The sequence below is a fragment of the Cetorhinus maximus genome, chromosome 13, assembly GCF_964194155.1.
Source record: "Cetorhinus maximus chromosome 13, sCetMax3.hap1.1, whole genome shotgun sequence".
NCBI classification, from domain to species: domain Eukaryota; kingdom Metazoa; phylum Chordata; class Chondrichthyes; order Lamniformes; family Cetorhinidae; genus Cetorhinus; species Cetorhinus maximus.
In genome coordinates, this window is record NC_135891.1 from 115,453,642 (window position 1) to 115,471,037 (window position 17,396).

Sequence of the window (17,396 nt, forward strand, 5' to 3'; positions counted from 1 at the left end):
TAATCTCCCCTTTGTCTCTTGTCAGTTTGGATTGCTGATTTATTACTGTATAAACAGAGATCACCGTGGGAGAACAGATGTGGAGGTGTTCTGCTGCCCGGTGGTTAACCAAGGCACACAGTTTAAACAGCAAAATCAGTAGACTCTCTAGATTAATGATTGATGTTAACACAGCTCCAAGTGTAGAGAAACCATACCTGCTACAGCAGAGACTGCTGGTTTAGTGCTTCATTTGGATGGAGGTTGGACAAGTGTTTCAAAGTATATTGTTTCTGTTCGGGAAATATAGCCCCTATCTTTGAGCTCGTTTGATCCCTCCCTTTTACTGTATCCTTTGCTCCCCAGCCAGTGACAACCTTAGCCCCTAACAGTCCTCCTGAGCAATGTGATAACTATTTACTCACCCATCTCCTTTTTACCCAATATTGTTGACTCCCTCACTTCTACAGGAAGTGTTAAATGTTAAACCGAGGCCCCATTTGCTCTCTGATAGTGGATTTAAGAGATCCTATTGCACTATTACATTAGATTATATAGAATGCATGGCACAGAAACAGGCCATTCAGCCCAACCAGTCCATGCTGGTGTTTATGCTTCATTTGAGCCTCCTCCCATCTTTTCCCATCTAAATCTACCATCGTAACCCTCTATTCCCATTGCCCTCATATGCTTGTCTAGTATCCCCTTGTAACAAACTCCAGATACTTACCTTAATTTTGAATCAAAGCTGGAGGCTGGAGAGTTTGGAGCTCAGGAACTACAGTTCTTCTCAGGCCTCGGGATTTCGGCACAGGCACTGGCCGGGAAAGGGCCACGTCCATTTTCAGGTCTTCAGGCCGGGAATCGGCCCTGCTCACATTCACAGAGGAAGAAGAAGAGGAAAAGTGAAACAGCGCGAAACTGCAGGTCAGGTGACCCGAAGAGGTGCGCCATTCAAGAGAAGGTGTCCCAGGGAGCAGGACATGGGAGGGGCACAGGGAGAAGGTCCCAAACCAAGAGGAAGGTCTCAAACAAGGGAGCAGGACAGAAAAGGGTCTCAGAAGACAGTCCCAGGTAAGGCAGAGATCAGAAACAGGTCCTGTTAAGTAAAGTTGAGCAGAGCAATAGGCTCCGAATTAGACAGAGAGAGCTGCGGGGAGCAGACTTGAAGTGAAATGAGCTCAAGAGAATCCCAGAAGATCCAAGAGGTCAGCCAAAGGTTTCATGACTCTGTGCTGCGGGCTGTAAGGGCAAAAGCACCCTCTTGGAGCAGTGGTGTTCTGCTTGGCATGGCCAAAGACCTGAAAATGTGCTTGGAAGGTGAAGCTTGAGTCTACGCGGAGATCCAGAGGGAAGGAATCTCAGAAGGCGAGATTGAAACTTTGGAGGTGAATCCTGGTTGAAGCAGCCTGAGTGGGACTGACGTTTGAAGAGAATTCTATGAAAGTTCTTCAAATGTGGAGCTTGGAAACCCTCGTGAGAAAGACAGAGTTTCAGTGAGACCGGTTGGCTCACGGGTGTGACAAGTGTCTGGGCGGGTTGTTGACAAATCCATGGAATCTGCTTTGATCGCATCTGTCATTTACTTTGGAGAGTGGTGTGTCTGATCACAATTTGCCAGTTGGTTCATGTATACTGTATACTTACTGTATACTGTTAGAGTATAAACAGATAGGGTAATTTGTTTTAACTTTCCAAATTTGCATGTGTCTGTAAAGATATAGCTGGGGTGAGGGAATCGTGAATATTTGAATCATATCATTGTGTTTGCATTGAGATCATATTATAGTTCATTTTCCTTGTTGAATAAACGTCTTATTCTTTGGCCTGAATTTCACCCTTGCCGTGTGCGTCAATTCGGTGGGCCCAGAAGCAGACGTGAAATGCGCTTGCGCCTGCGATCGGCCCCCCCGAACGCAATTTCACGCCGGCTGGCCAATTAACGGGCAGCCAGTGTGAAATGTGTGCTGAGGGAGCCTCAGCACTGTCAAGGAGAGGGCGGGAGGAGGGCGGGTGCCAACAGAAGTGAGGGTGTGGGAGGGGCACTCCTAACGAGCTCCCTGAAGGCAGACAGCTGTTGCGGAGCTGCCTCAGGAAGCTGCAGACCTGTAAAACTTAAATGAGAAGGAAAAAAATGCAGCAGACTGTGCCTATGCAGCACATTCAAGCACCTGACAGCAGAACTCAAAAAAAGCATCAGTCCCCGGATATCATTTTTTATTATATTTCACCCCAGACATTTCATCCCGCCCTTGGATGAGGTTCTGTTAAAAACGGCCTACCCACCTGTCCGTTTTGCCCGTGCGACGAGCGCAAAATCACATGGGCAACGTAAGCTCGTGGACAATAGGGTTTTTAATGGCTTTAATTGGCCCTTTAATTGACAGCGTGCAGAGCTCCGACTCCCGTGCACGTCCGCCAACATCAATATCGTTCGCGTGCGCGATGACGTCGGGGTGCACGCCTGACATCATTTTGCGCAATTTCACGTGCTTTCGTGTCGGGCGCGCGTCCGCCCCGATCATCGTAAGATTCTGGCCTTTGTGTTAGAAGTTCATCAGCAGACTCCTGTGAATTTACTCAGTCACTTCCCGTCACGGTTTCTAAAAAAAATAAAAATTAGGATCTATCAAGCCAACTTTCACTCTGGGATCTGATTTGTCTAGCAGTAACATCATCCGGGATGTAACACCCTTAAATGTATCTATACTATTTGCTTCAACCACTCCCTGTGGTAGTCAGTCCCGCATTTTCCCCGCATTTTGGGTAAAGAAGTTTCTTCTGAATTCCCTATTGGATTTCTTGCTGATTATCGTATATTGATGGCCTCTAGTTATGCTCTTCCCCACAAGAGGAAACATTCTCTCGGTATCCACTCTATCAAAACCTTTCATAATTTCAAAGACCTCGATTAGGTCATCACCTCTACCTTCTGCCTTCTTGTTTGAAGAGAAAAGAGACCCAGCCTGTCAATCCTTTCCCGATCTGTATATCCACGCTTTTCGGGTATCATCCTTGTAAATCTGCTCTGCATCCTCTCCAGTATCTCTATATCCCTTTTAGAATATGGCGACCAGGGCTGCACGCGGTACTCTAAGTGTGGTCTAACCACTGTTTGATACAGGTTTCGTATATTAAGTTTATTTCAAGAGATAGGAAGGGCAGATATCCTTACAAGCAGCATCACTGAAACAGATTATTTGGTCAGTATCACATTACTGTTTGTGGGATCTTGCTGTATGCAAATTGGCTGCCACTTTCCCTACATTGCAATTGTAACTTCAAAAGCACTTCATTGGCTGTCTTGGGGCTGTGAAAGGTGCTATATAAATGTAAGACTTTCAGGGAAGGTAAGAAATATGAGAGGACATGGCAAACTCTGGAGTTTTCTCAAACATCTTGTAGCTCTGGTGTGAACCCAAGTGGCTACTTTTTTCAGTCTGAGCACGGATGGTGAGTGTGGGTGGGCTGTTTGACTACAGGAGGCATCATTTCCCGAAATAAATCCAGACTTCACCTCACAACCCAACGCTGGCACATACCAGGAGCCGATGATCTGACTGACTTAACCCACTCCCTGAACCATGGATACTGGGACTGGGGGAATTGCCCACTGCAGTTGCTCAGCTGTGATTGGCTAGCTCAGCACTGATAGGGATCAAACCCTAGGATCATCATGATCCATACGAGGGATCAGATCAGCTGCGGTGAGATGTTTGAGAACAGTTTAGAGTGTCTGTCCTGTCATCTGATATACCTTACCTGAAAGATTTGCATTTATATAGCACCTTTCACAGCTAGACGGCATCGCAACGAGTTTTATCAACGAAGTATTTTTGAACTACAGTCACTGTTGCAATGTAAGAAACATGGCAGCCAATTTGCACACAGCAAACTCCAACAAAACTGAATGTGGTAATTACAATGTATTTGTGATGTTGATTGAGAGATAAATATTGGCTAGGACACTTCCCCTCTTTTGAAATAGTGGCCATGAGAGTGGATAGGGCCTCAGTTTGACGTCCCACCCACAGAGCAGCACTTCTGACAGTGCAGCACTCCCTCAGTACTGTACTGGGAGTGTCTGTGACGCAGTTGAAGGAATGTTCCTAGCCTCTCTGTTCTGCGTATGCCTTGAACAGCCTGGCTATGACTCAGGACCCTGCAATTTCGGGAAACTGGATGGGGGCCTTGCCTCCTTTAATCTGAGGGCTCATTTGGTCTTTCTAAGGAGTGGTTTACAGATCAGCAAAGTTTCAACAGAAAGCTTAAGAAGACCAGGGATTACCTTTGATCTTCACTGCTTATCTCTGGGGAAGATGAGAGATGCCAGCTTTGCTGAAAGGCATTGCCAGTGTCTTCTCTCCCAGGCGCCTGTGTGTCTGGAGTCTGAAGTCCATTCAGCGGCAGTGTGTGAGTGGAGCGACCCCAGCTGAAGGTATAAATATAAACAAGCCTTATTGCTGAAGTAAATAGCTGTTTAAATTAGCAAGTCATTGCCAGACAGCTATAAAACACCAATTATCAACGGGTGCTACCAGTATCAGACATCGTCTGAGAAGGAAACGGTCAAGGACAACTGAGGGAACTAGAATTTAAAGCAACACTACCGACAGATTGGACCAATCAAGTGGAAGCTCGAAGAATGTCAATAGCCAACGCATATTTTCAAAACATGATCACAAAAGTCCTTCGCAAAAGTCCTGTTTTAACCATTTCAGTTTCCTTTCTCAACCTCCATTAACTTGGAAAGCAACATCAAGCACTCCTGTCTCGAATGTCAAACCTGAAAATCATTTGCCTGTGATATCAAAAGTTAATGTGGTAATTAACAGGTTTTTGTGATGTTGATTGAGAGGTAGATATTGGCCAGAACACTTCTCCTTCCCCTCTTTTGAAATAGTGGCAATGGGAACTTTTATGCCCACTTGAGAGAGCAGATGGGTTTCGGTTTAACGTCTTATCCAAAAGGACAGCACTTCTGACAGTGCAGCACTCCCTCAGTACTGCACTGAGAGCAAGTCACTGAAACAGGATTTGAACCCACAACCATTGGGGTGACCTGGGAGAAGAGGAGTAATGAGCTTGCTACTAGACATCAACTGTGGCTTGGTTGGTGGCATCTTGTCTCTGAGTCAGAAGCTTGTGAGTTTAAATCCCATGCCAAAGACCAGTGCAGTACTGAGGGAGGGTAGCATTGTCAGAGGTGCTGTCATTCGCATGAGGTGTCTCGTGTGATGAGACAGTCTGCTGTTTCTACCAGATAGAAAAGATCTGACAACATGATTCCAAAGTAAATCAGTGGAGTCCTCCTCAGTGCTGTAGAGTCATGGATTGATACAGCACAGAAGGAGGCTATTCAGCCCTTTATGCCTGTGCTGTCTCTTTTAGAAAGAGTTATCCAGTCCCACTCCCCTGCTTGTTTCCCATATATCCCTGTAATTGTTTTTCCTTTTGAAAGTTACTATTGAACCTGCTTCCACTGCCCTTTCATTCAGCGCATTCCAGATCACAATAACTTGCTCTGTAAAAAAAATGTTTCTTCATGTCACCGTTTTGCTAATCACCTGAAATCTGTGTCTTCTGGTTAGCGATGCTTCAACCATTGGAAGCAAATTCTCCTTATTTATTCTATCATAACCATTCATGATTTTGGACACCTCTATCTAATCTCCTATTAAACTTCTCTGCTCTAAGGAGAACAATCCCAGCTTCTTCACACAAGTGCAGTCCCTGATCCCTGTGACCATTCTAATAAATCTCCTCTGCTCCTCTCCAAGGTCTTGGCCTCCTTCCCCTGAAGTGTGATGTCCAGGATTATACGCAATACTCCAGCTGAGGCCCAACCAGTGTTTTATAAAGATTTAGCACAACTTCCTTACTTTTGTCCTGTATCCTTCTACCAAGGATCCTACTTGCTTTGTAACAGCCTTCTCATACCTTGACTTGCCAACTTCAAAGATTTAGGTACACACCCCCCTGGATCTCTCTGTTCCTGCATACCCATGAAAATTGTACCATTTTGTTCGTATTGCCTCTCCTCATTCTTCCTTCACATTTCTCTGTATTAAATTTCATCTGCCATGTTGTATCAGCCATTTCATCAGTCCACTGATGGCCTCCTGAAACCCATATATGAAACCCATTCTTCTCAATTTCCATCCTTAGTCACTCAGTAATTTAGAACACATCCCATCCTATCCTGTCCACACCAGCTGCCATCCTTTTAATTACCTCCTCTTTATCTATTTAAATCCTATGCGATATCTCAGTACCTCAGCCATGCCTCTCCCTCCGGGGAGATCTCCTTCCTGCCCCTTAGTTGGCCCCACCCCTCCTTTGACTATCCTTTATGTATGTGCTTTTTAAATAGTTTTAGGTTCCCATTTACTTTAACCACAAATCAATTCTCATGCATCTTAAAGCATAGCAAGCGTCCGCTGGATCAAGGAATGGGAAACACGGGAAGTCACTAGCAAGGGGCATGGTGGTATTGTCACTGGACTAGTAATCCAGAGACCCAGGGTAATGCCCTGGGGACCCGGGTTCAAATCCCACCATGGCAGATGTTGAAATTTGAGTTCAATAAAAATCTGGAATTAAAAGACTACTGATGGCCATGAAACCATTGTCGATTGGCATAAAAACCCATCTGGTTCACTAATGCCCTTTAGGGAAGGAAATCTGCTGTCCTTACCTCGTCTGCCCTACATGTGACTCCAGACCCACAGGAATGTAGTTGACTCTTAACTGCCCTCTGAACAGGGGAAGTTAGGGAAGGGCAATAAATGCTGGCCCAGCGATGCCAACATCCCATGAATGAATAAAAAAAAAGTTCCTTGTGACAAACCCCATCAGCCTTGGAACTACCACTGCAAGGGAGGTCCTTGCCATTGTGCAGCCAACCTCTGCTGCTGGGACCTTATGCACTTGTGGAGAGACACAAACAATGCTGAACATTACCGAGGAGTGTCTCCTCTACAGGCTAAGTGGCGGATTAATCATCTTAAACTCAGTAAATGAAGAGGTTATCACTTGGCTTTGGGGAGGTGCATTCACTAAATAAATAAAAAATTCTCATATTCTCTCTTTTCCCATCTAACTCCCTTTTTAGATTTCCAATCCCCTCTAATTCCCTTTTAGATTTCCAATCCATTCCTCTGATGAATATTTATTCCCAAACTCCCCCATCACAGATTATCAGATGATCAGACATTATTGTTTGTGGGATCTTGCTGTGCATAAATTGGTTGCCGCTTTTCCTACATTACAACAGTGACTACACTGCATTAAGTTACTTCATTGGCTGTAAAGCGCTTTGAGAAGCCCCGAGGCTGTGAAAGGTGCAATACAAATCCTTTATCAAGCCAAGGATGTATGGGTATTGCAAACACACAACAATCTCCCAGAATTTACAATCTTATCTGCACAAAACATTGGGACAGGTGACTTGTATGCTGAAAACATGAATGAAATGGCTAAAACATAATATTTCTCAAAGGGGTCCTGGAAGGGTTTAATAAATTAATTTAAAGTATTGAGGGTGCATTGTGAGGGAACTATTAATGTTTGTTTTAATTGGAGATATAATACAATTGGTTGCATGTAGCTTATTGAAAGGTTCCTCCAGAGCTCATGATTGAGATTAAATGATAATATTATCCGGACATCTAATTTAATTGGATGCAAGGGCTCCATAACAGCAAGCCAGTTACACAACCAGCTGGCGTTTACAATCAGCGGCCCATTCATCACGGGTGATAATGATGGATTTTACGATAACCAAATCCACTCGGTCAAGAAAGGGAATGGAAGTCCACCCCATAGAAACCATAAATAACCTTACTCACCGGCATGACTCACCGAAACTTAGCATTTTACAATCAATAAACACTCTCACAAAGGTCAGGAAAATGTAGTTACAAGTGGTTCAAAGCTTCCTCTTTGTGATTGTTGTGTCCTTGCTGATACTGGACAATGAAATGGAAAACCTTTGTCGGAACGATCGCTGGCACAAACATGTTTGTGCCTCTCTGCTCATGAGGCGGGGCTGAGCCATGGTCCAATCCACTTGTGGTGCAAAGAGACAGAGCCCTATTCCATAGCCTGGCCATTTCCTGAAACACTGGGACCATTCCAGTCAAAAACCTCCAGGTTCTCTCTCCCCCTTGATCTTTTCTTAAAGCCCAGAATGGCCCCCAGAGGGAAAAGCCAGTAAAACTCGGAAATGATTGGCACTGGTCCGAACTGGAGTTCCATTTTAAGGTATACAAGACCAGTACTGATCATTTCCCAAGTTTTACTGTCTTTTTCCTTCTAGGTAGCAATGGCTTATACCTGAGGTGTCAAGTAGCATGCTTTCAGGATATCGCAGTAATTCACAAGCATGAAATCTGAAACTATACCTCAGCATGAGTTAATATCAGTCCCAAATGTTACAAATGGGAAGGTGGAAATATGTGCCCCAGCTTCAGTTATCCAAACATCCATCTATTGTCCAGTGCTAGAATCTCTGACTAGAGCGAAGTTACCAGGGTACAGTTACTTATTGAACAAAGGCATCGGAGCAAGCAAACAAACTTCCAAACGACCTGCTTACCCAACACTTCAAGCACCACCTGCCCCACATGTGGCAGAGCCTGCAGATTGCGCATTGGATTTACCGGCCATCTCAGAACCCATCCAACCGGAGTGAAGGCAATTTGTCCTCGATCCCGAGGTTCTGCATAAGAGGAGATTGAGCTAAGACATTAGTTTTAACCCTTAGACTGCCAACACGACTCCAGTGTCCTCCCTCTCCCCTCACTAAGCCGACAGGTTTTCACTATTTCACAGCTGCCAGAGTAAAAAACCCGCCGTTTTTAAAATAAAAACAGATGGAAATGGTGGGCAGCAAATGATCTGCTGGTTCAGGGAAACTGTTCCCCACTCAGAATAGTTTGAGCGTCATGACTGAACATTTCCTAACCACACTGCCCCCCACCCAACCCTGTTCCGCTGACCCCATCCGACTCTCCAGCCCCCTCTCGGAGCTATGCTATTCTGGGAGGGACAACAAAAAAACTAGAATAAAATTCAGGCCAAAAAGTGGTGGGGGGGTGGGGGCAGGGGGTAGCTCTGGAAAATTCCACTCTGACCCCCCTCAGGTGAACAGAATCAGTCCAGAAGATCATGTTGAACCTTATCTGTTAATCCACTTGGCTTCTTTATGATCTGAGCTCTGCCCTTGCCAAAAGCCTAGAGGTTTCTATCATTTATATGTTTGCCAACAAAATGACAATGACAAATGTTTGACAAGCTTTGTGATTTACAGGCAAGAGTCAGTTCCAATAGTTGATGAATCTAAGTTGTTCCAGCTGTAGCACAGTGGGTAGCATTCTTGCTTCAGAGCCAGAAGGCTGTGGGTTTAGACTAGTCCTACTTCAGAGACATAAGCACAAAACTCTAAGCTGACACTCTAGTGCAATGCTGAAGGAGCACCGCGCACCGTCAGAATTGCTGCCTTTTGGTGAGATGTCAAATCGAGGGGCCATCTCAGGCCGGTGTAAAAAGTCCACAGGGCACTCCGTCAAAGAAGAGCAGGGGAGTTATCCCTGGTGTCCTGGTCAGTTGTTATGCCTAAATCAACATCACAAAAACAGATTATCTGGTCACTTTCATATTGCTGTTTGTGGCAGTTTGCTGTGTGCAAATTGGCCGCTGCATTCTCTACATTATAAAGGTGGCTACATTTCAAAAAGTATTTAATTGGCCTTGAAACGTTTTGGGACATTGTGAAAGATGCTATTTAAATGCACATATTTCTTTCTTTATATTGCACAGTTCTGTAGCCTTCACATAATTTTAATTGTGGTTTAGTGACATGGTATTGGTTCATAACAAAAATAAAAATAAAAATACCTGGAAAAACTCAGCAGGCCTGGCACCATCTGCGGAGAGGAACACAGTTAACGTTTCGAGTCCGTATGACTCTTCTAGAGTCATACGGACTCGAAACGTTAACTGTGTCCCTCTCCGCAGATGGTGCCAGGCCTGCTGAGTTTTTCCAGGTATTTTTATTTTTATTTTTGTTTTGGATTTCCAGCATCCGCAGTTTTTTGCTTTTATCTATGGTATTGGTTCATGTTTGGGAAGTTAAATTCCCTTTCAATCAGTGTTGAAATATTGATCTTCAATCAAATATTAATTTCATGATAAGTATATATCTTCACCTCCCTATTTTCCATTAAAATAGTCCTGTGCAATTTGGTGATTAATACTTATTAATGGTAACACCAAAGGGTCATTGTTAGCCCAGCTAACATCAGCATGTTGGTTTATATGCATCATCCAGTATCGCAGCACTAGTAGTTTTACGTGTATATGGCATCGGTGTTGGAAGTTGAGCCCACCTGAGAAGGTTGAATGTTTGGGCCTGGTATAGAACATCCTTCAGCAACCTTTGCAGCCTGCCAGGCACTGAGAGGGTAGCCTATGGGATGGTTTTATGAGAGGGAGAGCAGTTTTCTGTAGAAGCTGAAAAATCAGCTGCTTTTTTGCTGTTTGGAAGCTGTGCTCTTCTTGGTGGTGCTGTTTAAGGTCAAGTTGCCCTGGATGCCTTCTAATGCAAGGTCACTGTGGTTGTGTAGGCAAATATGACAGGCAAATTATGCTCAGTAAGATTCCACGGGCAGCAAGTTAATGAATGACCAGTTAATATGTTTTTGTTGTTGCGTGAAAAATAGATATTGGATAAGACGCCAGGGAGAGCTTAGTATTATAGAATCTTCTACCTCCACAGGCCATCTGTGAGGTCAGACCCAATAATAACAGGGAGGTGGGCAGGGGAATGTAACAACAGGGAGAACCAGAAATATGGGCAGGAGCTAGATGTGAGTTTTTTGATTTTGGTTGCCTGACTGGAACCAGCTCAATTGAGAGGTTGTGCAGATTGACAAGTGGAGGTGGTGCTGGGGGTGGTGGAGGGGGGTGGGGGGTGGTGGCAGGGTGGTAGGTGGTGAACGGATTTTGGACATTAGGCATTGGGGGAATAGAGAGATAGATATTGGAGGGGGGGCGGGGGGGGCGGGCGCAAACATCTGGGGTCTGATATGGGCGTGAAGGTTGGTTAATCAAGGGGTTTGAATTGCAGGATGGTTTACAAGGTAGTTAGGGGTCCAGGATGCTGAAGCACCCCTGCTCTTCCTGGCCTGCAACCAATGCTGTAAAGACATTAATCTGCCCCACCTCCCTTCAGCTGCTGCGGTTCCTGAGGTCTGGAATGCCTGTGGGAGGTAAATGCAAAGTAAATTAGAATTGAGGCAAGCAACCTGAATAAAATATTTTAAGGATGGAGCTGCTTCTTGAGGCCCAACCACCTTCCGTTAAAACTGAAGAGGTAAATTTGCTATTTCATCTATTTTCAACCCCCCCTCAACTGGTCTTCTTAGGGATTAAAATTCCCCCCAGCCCACTGCAATGTCAGTGGCTACAGCCACAGGGATTGAATGCAGAGTAACCACGAAACTACTGTGGATTGATATCTAGCATGAAACTATGACTCACACACATATCACAAGGCAAAAATAATAGTTGGACCAACATTGAATCAGTTAGGTATTGTGCCTTTTAAGAGACTGGGCAGCAACAGTGAGCACTGCAGTTAATCGCTGAGCAAGATAATCCAGCAATGAAGCTGCATCGGAAGATGTTCACCAATACCAACAATGTTGCCATGGTACTTTAACCAATCAGAAATAAAGGAGGGCCGTAAAATTAGCCAATCAGACATTAAAGGAGCATGTCAGGCCAAAGTTGGAACAAGTGACAATGTAAATTTGTGTTGGTGTGGCTGGGATGAGCACAATTATAAATCTTATTGACAGGTCTTGTACAGCGTTGTTCCCATGAACATTGGTTTGGGCTTGTTCTGTATTGAAACAAAATAATTCCACTAATTTCAAACAATTGGTCTTTATATTCAAAACTCCACTGGTTTCTGGTAACTGAATAAGTCGCATATTCTATAAAGTGCATGGGATTTCAGGGTTTGTACCAGTGTTTAGGGGTTGGGTGGGGGTCCGTGATGTGCAATTTGAACCTCGGAAGAAGAGCTTGCGTTTATATAGGACCTTCCACATCCTCAGCCTGCTAGTTACTTTTAATGCATTGTCACTGTGCAGGCAAATGTGACAGGCAAATTATGCACAGTAAGATCCCACAAGCAGCGAGTTAACGAATGACCAGTTAATATGTTTTTGCTGTTGTGTGAAAAATAGATATTGGATAAGATGCCAGGGAGAGCTTCACTGATTTTCTTCAAATAGCATTATAGAATCTTCTACCTCCACCTTGATGCAATGTTTCATCTTTCTAAAACAGTGCAGCACTCTCTCAGTGTGAACCTCCAAAATCAGTCTACATCATGTGTCCATGTCTCAGGAGTGGGACTTGGACCCACAACCTTCTGACTCCGAGGTGAGAGTGCTACCAACTGAGCCAGAGGGGAAATCAAGCAAGGTCCCTGCTTCAGATTGCTGTTGAGGTCTCAAGTGGTCCATGCAGAGTTGGGTGGAGGACAGGACCAGGCTTGGTTTTGAGGCACCCTGTTTTCCAGTAGCCCAGCAAGGTTCACTGAGTAGTTTCACAGGCTGATACCGCTTGGCGCCTATGGTCTGCCTAGAGTTAGCACATTTAAGGATTGTAGACAATAAAACAAATTGCTTCTTTGAGCCTCAGTTCATTGCAGCAGTGAAATGGTTAATTGGCAACCAATCCTATATTGCTGACTAGGCCAAGTTTATAACAAGTTTTAATTGAAGTCATTATAAAGATATAATTTACTCCAATGTTCTTTCCTGTCAGCAGAACTGTAATAGATTCTAAACAGGTTGGACGGGTTATAAATCCTCACCAGCAGCTGTGAAGTATTTCAAATCACTTTTTACACTTATGTGAAGCTCTAAGCCCTATTACACATGTTTCTCCTTCAGCTTAATTGTCGTTTCTTAAATAAATCACCAATCAATGGAATTATACAACACAGAAGGAGCCATTCAGCCCACCATGTCTGTGCTGACTCTTTGAAAGCATTATTTAATTAGTCCCATTCCCCCTGCTCTTTCCCCATAGCCCTGCAATTATTACCTTTCGAGTAAATGTCCAATTTGAAAGTTGCCATTGGAGGTGTCAGCTGTGGCTCAATCCATAGCACCCTCGCCTTTGAATCAGAAGGTTGTGGGTTCATGTCCCACTCCCGGAAACCAAGAACTGTGAATGTACTCGAAAGAGTTACAATCTGTGACTGTTGATGAGTTGAAAGTTGCCATTGGAGGTGTCAGCTGTGGCTCAGTTCATAGCACCCTCGCCTTTGAATCAGAGGGTTGTGGGTTCATGTCCCACTCCTGGAAACCAAGAACTGTGATTGTACTCAAAAGAGTTGCAATCTGTGACTGTTGATAACTCGAAAGAGTTGCAATCTGTGACTGTTGATAACTCGAAAGAGTTTGAAAGTTGCCATTGAATCAGCTCCCACCACCCTTTCAGGCAATGCATTCCAGGTCACAACAAGTATAAAATAAATTCTCATTTCCCCTTGGTCCTTTTAACCAATTATTTTAGATCCATGTCCTCTGGTTACCGACCATCCTGCCAATGGAAACCCTTTCTTCTTATTTACTCTTTAAAAATGTCTCATAACTTTGGGACGCCTTTATTAAATTGCCTCTTTACCTTCTGTGCCCTAAGAACAATCCCAGCTTTTCTCATCTCTCCACATTAACTGAAGCCCCTCCCACCCAGCCCTGGTACCATTCTAGAAAATTTATTCTGCACCTTCCCCAAGACCTTGATATCCTTCCCCTAAAGTGTGGAGCCCAGAATTGGGCACAATACTCTAGTTGAGGTCTAACTAGTGAGTTAAGGTTTACTATGACTTCCTTGCTTTTGTACAGTACTCAATGCGACTATATATAAAGCCAAGGAAGCTATCTGACTGTTAACATACAGACAAGGAAATGGTTTGTCACTGGGCTGGGCAAGCTATTGGGTAGCAGATCAGAAAAAGATAATTATCTGCATTTCCTGAAATCCTGATATACATCAGTTAACGTTTTGGTTGGAGACGAAGGGTTGCCAAAATTAATAACGCTCGGTATTGTCAGATTTTCAGGACTCTCACTCCTGAGTCAAAAGATTGTGGGTTCAATTCCCACTCCAGAGACTTGAACTCAAATGAACTCAAAGTACTGAGACAATCTGCATTGTCTGAGGTGCTGCCTCTCAGATGAGTCATTAAACTGAGACCCTATCTGCTCTCTTGGGTGGATACAAAAAATACCATGGCACTATTCCAAAGAACATGGGAATTATCCCCGGTGGCGTGGCCAATATTTATCCCACAATCAACATCATAAAAACAGATTATCTGGTCATTATCACATTGCTGTTTATGGGAGCTTGCTGTGCACAAATTGGCTGCTGCATTTTCTATAATACTTCAAAGTACTTCATTGGTTGTAAAGTGCTTTGGGTCATCCTGAGGTCAGGAATGGCGCTATATAATTTTTTATATACATTCATGGGATGTGAGTGTCACTGGCTAGGCCAGCATTTATTGCCCATCCCTAATTGCCCTTGAGAAGGTGATGGTGAGCTGCCTTTTTGAATTGCTGCGGTCCATGTGGTGTAGGTACACCCACAGTGCTGTTAGGGAGGGAGTTCCAGGATTTTGAAGGAACGGCGATATATTTCCAAATCATGCTGGTGAGCGGCTTGGAGGGGAACTTCCAGGTGGTGGTGTTCCCATGTGTCTGTTGCCCTTGTCCTTCTAGATGGTAGTGGTCGTGGGTTTGGAAGATGCTGTCTAAGGAGCCTTGCTGAGTTCCTGCAGTGCATCTTGTAGATGGTACACACACTGCTGCTACTGTTCATCGGTGGCAGAGGGAGTGAATGTTTGTGGAATAGATGCAAGTCTATCTATTTTTTAGGACAGCAGCTGCGTATTTCAAAGGGTTATATTTATATGGTACTTCACCTTTGTTGAAGGTTAGAGCCTCTGGAATTAAAGGGACAGTAGCAGCGTGGATACAGAAAGTAGTTGCGAATGGTTGTTTTTCAGACCGGAGGAAGGTATACAGTGGGGTTCTGCGGGGATCAGTATTAGGACCCCTGCTTTTCTTGATATGTATTAATTATGAAGACTTGGGGGTACAGGGCACAATTTCAAGACTTGTGAATGACACAAAACTTGGAAATATTGTGAACCGTGAGTGATAAATTTCAAGAGGACGCAGATAGGCTGGTGGAATGGACAGACAGGTGGCAGATAAATTTAATACAGGGAAGTGTGAAGTGATTCATTTTGGTAGGAAGAACGTGGAGAGGTAAAACAAAATAAAGGGTACAACTCTAAAGGGGATGCAGGATCAGAGAGACCTGGGGGTATATGTAAACAAATCGTTGCGGATGGCAGGGTAGGTTGAGAAAGTAGTTAATAAAGCATATGGACTCAAGGACTTTATAAATGGTGGCATAAAGTATAAAAACAGGGAAGTCATGATGAACCTTTATAAAACAAACAATTGCTTGCTAGTACAGAACTCGAATATTACTGAAAAGAGAGACATGTTGTCAAAGCTTTTCATCTTGTACTCATCAGGACAAACGCAAGAATGCCCAATTTCAAATGATCACAACAATTTATACTACAGGAGGAAAGGGTACTGATTGGTAGGCAAATTGATTGTGATTGGCTGAGGCGTTGCCATTGAGAAAGCAATGGGGAACTATAGGCTCCCCAGGCTCAGGGAACTTCTAGACACTGGAACACACAACTTTCCACCTCAGCCCTGATGACAGGTCTTTGATCTGAAATATTAGCTCTGTTTCTCCCTCTCACTCTCACTCTCTCTCTCTCTGTCTCTCTCTGTTTCACATCATCCTGGCTTCTTCCTATTTTATATATTGCAATCAAGCTTCAGTAATAACACAGAGTCATATGTGTACCCTTGCCTCTGTGTACATCATGCACAAGTACAGAGTGCTGGTGAGTGAGCCACGTTTATGGATAAGCAAGAGCCTGGCTCTTGGTCACTCTCCACACTCTTTAATATCCCACCCTGTCTAATCCAACTCTCCTCACTCCCCATATCCTTTAATATCCCCCCTGTCTAATCCAACTCTCCTCACTCCCCATATCCTTTAATATCACCCCCCTGTCTAATCCAACTCTCCTCACTCCCCATATCCTTTAATATCACCCCAGTCTAATCCCACTCTCCTCACTCCCCATATCCTTTAATATCCCCCCCCCTGTCTAATCCCACTCTCCTGCTCACTCCCCACAACCTTTGGCATTCTTTTATTTAAGAAAAATGTGAAGATTAACGCGAACCTTGATTTAATCTTTTATGACCCAGGCTCCACGAAAACTTGTCCTGATGTAAGGAAATTTTGGGGTTTGGATTCATGACCTTGCAGACTCCAGGGCAGTCATTTCAGTTTGAAGGCACCATTGTTCCTGTAATTTTCCCATCACTGGTGTGCTTTTGCATAGAGCTGACAGAACACAAACATCCTTTGATAAATTTAATGTTTCTGCTTCAAGGAAATGCTTGTCCAATTTTTGTGTTGTGTAAATATTGTACAGAGCAGGATCAGATAAAATTAACTCAGCGTTCCTTCTGATCAAACTCAGCCAAGTGATTAATGTTTCTCTTCCTCTGTACATTCCTCCTGCATTCCTGGGTGTATCGCAAATGGTAACGTTTATCCAGAGGCATAAGCACATTTCCAGAGACAGAGCGTGGTATCTCTCTGAACGCAGAAAACCATTTAACCCATTCTCAGCTTCACTGTCAACCTTTTCCATGTTAAAGAGAAGAAGGCATGCATTATGTCTTTCACAGTGTTAGGACATATCCATAGTGCCTTACAGCCATTCACATACTTACTGAAACATAGTCACCGTTGTTTTGTAGGAAGTTTGCATGTAGCAAGGTCACACAAACAGCAATGTGATCATGGTTGAGCAGTTAAGCTGTTTTGGTGATGTTGATTGAGGGGTAAATATTGGCTGGGACACAGGGGGAGAAATCTCCAGCATGTTCTTCAAATGTGGCCACGAGCTCATTAACTGAGGGTTTGGACGGGCCATCGTGAGATACACAGTGAAGTTTCCCCCAAGCTGTGAACAGCACTCATCACTGCACCAAATTCCAACACAAAATACATTTCATAAGCAGACAAGGAATAGAAGTGGGAGTAGGCCATTCGGCCCTTTGAGTCTGTCCCACCATTCAATAAGATCACGGCTGACCTGCATCACTTCATTCGTCTGCTATATCCTTTAACACCCTTGCCTAATAAAAATCTATCAATCTCAATCTTGAATATTAATTTGACTAACATCGACTGTTTTTTGTGGAAGGTTCTACACT

The 17,396-nt window shown here is 44.0% G+C and overlaps 1 long non-coding RNA gene across 1 annotated transcript; it reads right to left on the bottom strand.

The window, feature by feature from the left end:
* Positions 1-2,359: 2,359 nt before the first annotated feature.
* Positions 2,360-16,512, bottom strand: LOC144689259 (uncharacterized). The gene is made up of 3 exons (XR_013578610.1): positions 16,352-16,512; positions 8,579-8,701; positions 2,360-2,582 (listed from the first exon to the last, which is right to left on the bottom strand). It is a non-coding gene; the product is annotated as an uncharacterized LOC144689259 (long non-coding RNA).
* Between the last annotated feature and the right edge of the window lie 884 nt (positions 16,513-17,396).